The following is a 2,991-nucleotide window of genomic DNA, read 5'->3' on the forward strand; positions in this document are numbered from 1 at the left end:
GATGCCCACACTGTACTCACCACTTACTATGAGCCGAGTACTTGGTCCAGACTTAAACAATTTCCAGAACTTCACAGAGTAGTAGGTACTGGCATCTGCTAGAGTGGTGTTACTGATGTGGATGGAAAAGTCCATGTTGTTTTTCTTCGTATTGTCTGAAACACTTTACGTGGGGAAAGTGGCCTTCTTTGAAACTGGATTCACTCTTGGCCTGGCCTGGTTCCCCTGAACCACTGTATAAGCCCCATGGTGAGCAAGGAGGTCATGGTACAGTCCAGAGTGGCCATATTTCTCTGACTGTGCAACCAACACTGATTTCTCAGGCTGAATCACCTACAACTCTTCACCTGCCCCTCCTGGAGGAAAACAGAAAGCAGTTATTTATTCATCCTTATTTATCCTAGGTTTTGTCAAATGTTTATCAACAATAGCTTTCATTGGCTGATTGCACACCATCAGCGGGTCTTGAGCTCAGCAGATTGCATGTATCATTGTATATACATCCTCACAACAAATCTCTAATGTGAGACCCTGTGTAAATGATGAACCTGAGGCAGAGAGATTAAGCGATGTGACAGAGAGTGTGTTTGAGTGCCTGAGCCCTCTCTGGAAGTGTCATGCTTTCCCAAATATTTCTGGCTGTCCACTTTCTGGCCTCATGGAATGTTGTACTTCTGGACCTTTGCATGATGAGACTTCTTTAGATAAGTGATTTGTGAGTAGAGATGATGAATGTATTTTGTGGGATATGCATTTAACTGCAAGAACCTCTCAAGTCAACTTCCTGCTTCCATAGAGATCCTGTAGTGATGGGTTCTGTTCCATCAACCTGGAAACTTGAGTGGCAATGATGTGCAGAGCTCCCTACACACAATAAACATGTTATTTAAATAAGAAGTAAAATATTATTTCTGGTTTCTGTTTTTGCCCCCCATAGTATAATAGTTACATTAGTTTCTTAATATGGCTTTAAGAAAATACCAAAATCTTAGTGCTTAAAACAACAAATTTCTTATTTTATGGTTCTGGAAGTCAGAAGTCCAAATTGATAGTACTTTTCCTAAATCAAGGTGTCAGCTGAGCTGTATTTCTCCTCAAAAATCTGTTCCATGCTTTCTCAAATTCTAGAGGCAACTCATGTGGACTTTTCTCATGGGTCTCATCTTCTATTCCTTCAGCCTCTTGTTTCCATTGTCACTTGTCCTTTAACTTTGACTTTTTTCACCTTTTTTTATAAGGATCCTTGTGATTATATTGGGCCCACATTGAATATCTAGGATAATCTCCCCATACAGAGAGTCTTAGGCTTCTAGTCAAAATTGCAGAGTAGCTAAATGCTGTGCTTGCTTCCTCCCATGACCACATCAAAATTACAACTAAATTACAGAACATCATGAAAAACTCCTGACATCTAGCTGAACAGAAGTCCTATAATTAAGAATATGCATAAGAAGCCACATGGAGATTGGTAAGAGGGGCAGAGACACAGAACGGGCTGGTCCCACACCCATGGGTGGCAATTAAAAATTGGGAGGGATATCTCAACTGCAGAGGTCCCCCTGAGGAGCAAGTGGTCCCACCTCAGACCAGGATCACCAGCCGAGGGTTCCAGTTCTAGGAATAGAAGTCTCCATAACTTCTGGCTGTGAAAACAAGTGGAGACTGTGACTTAGTGAGATGGAGAGCAGCGGGAGTCCCAGACATTCCTCTTAAAGGGGTTGCCTGTGGACTTACTCACTGATGGACTCACTTGCTCTGAGCTCCAGTGCTGGGCAGTTTGAAAAGTTCCAGGGACATAGGAGGAGGAACTGAATTATTTGGCTTTAGGGCAAAGGCGGGAGAAGCAGCTTTCTCCTAGACAGAAGTATTGGAAAAAGCCATTTTTCCTTTGTTGAGGCCTTCCCCTACCCAGTCTGCACATTCAGGCAGCACCATATCCGAGTCTCCATCAAGCTGTCTAACACTGTTCATCCCAGCCTGGTGATTCCCTGAGACCCTGCCCTACTCAACTTGTGGGTCTACTCAAGCCTCTTCCAGTGGCTTTTCCATGCATACAGCCCAGCTTAACTTATGCTACGGACTTTCCTAAAATCTCTCAGAGGTTTACAAACCCCAAACAAGCAGTGTTTTACCTGGACATGACTCATACATCTTGCCAAACAACCCCAAGCCTGGCACCAGTGGCAGCTACACTCAGTTTTCAACTTAGACTCTCCCAGGCACCTCCAAGCCCAGCACAAGTGGCAACCATTTGCAGATCACTTTGTAGCCTGCAGGGTACAGGCAGTGGCTGGCCTTGGCCTGCACCAGAGCTTCTCCCAAGAGGCCCCAGAACCAACCTATAAGAGGATATTTGGAAATGCAAATGCTTGATAATTAATAATGTATTGGAATTACTCTAAAGATCATTACTTTATTCTATGTTATTCTTAAGATCATTGCTTTATCTTAAGCATGGATAAAGTCCTGAAAAAAGGATAAAAAACTTCCAATATTTAATATTGTTATAAAACTTTTGCAAATCACTATCTAAGGAGTATAAGCAAATAATAACATCTATTAATTAAGTGGCTAATATTTTCCTAACTGTAATAACTTCATACTTGTGTTTTAAGTTGGGTATTGTTTTCTGAGTTTTATAAACCATAAACAATAAACCTACAGTGTGAAATTTTTTTAAAAGGTCTTGATCACTTCTGCAAAATCTCTTTTGCAGTATAAAGTAAAATATTCATAGGCTCTGGGTATTAGGACATGGACATCTCTGGGGAGCCATTGTTCTGTCTATAACACATATCTCTCCAGACTTAATAGCAACAAGTTGCCATAACAGAAAATAAGTTTTAGCCAAGATGTGGAGAAATGGAAACCTTTGTGCATTGCTGGTAGGATTATAAAAATGATACAGGCACTGTGGAAAACAGTGATAGTTTCTTAAAAAGTTAAATATAGAATGTATCATATCACCTAACAATTCCATTCTTAGGTATA

Source organism: Pteropus alecto, unplaced genomic scaffold (genome assembly GCF_000325575.1).
Source record: "Pteropus alecto unplaced genomic scaffold, ASM32557v1 scaffold45, whole genome shotgun sequence".
Classification (NCBI taxonomy): domain Eukaryota; kingdom Metazoa; phylum Chordata; class Mammalia; order Chiroptera; family Pteropodidae; genus Pteropus; species Pteropus alecto.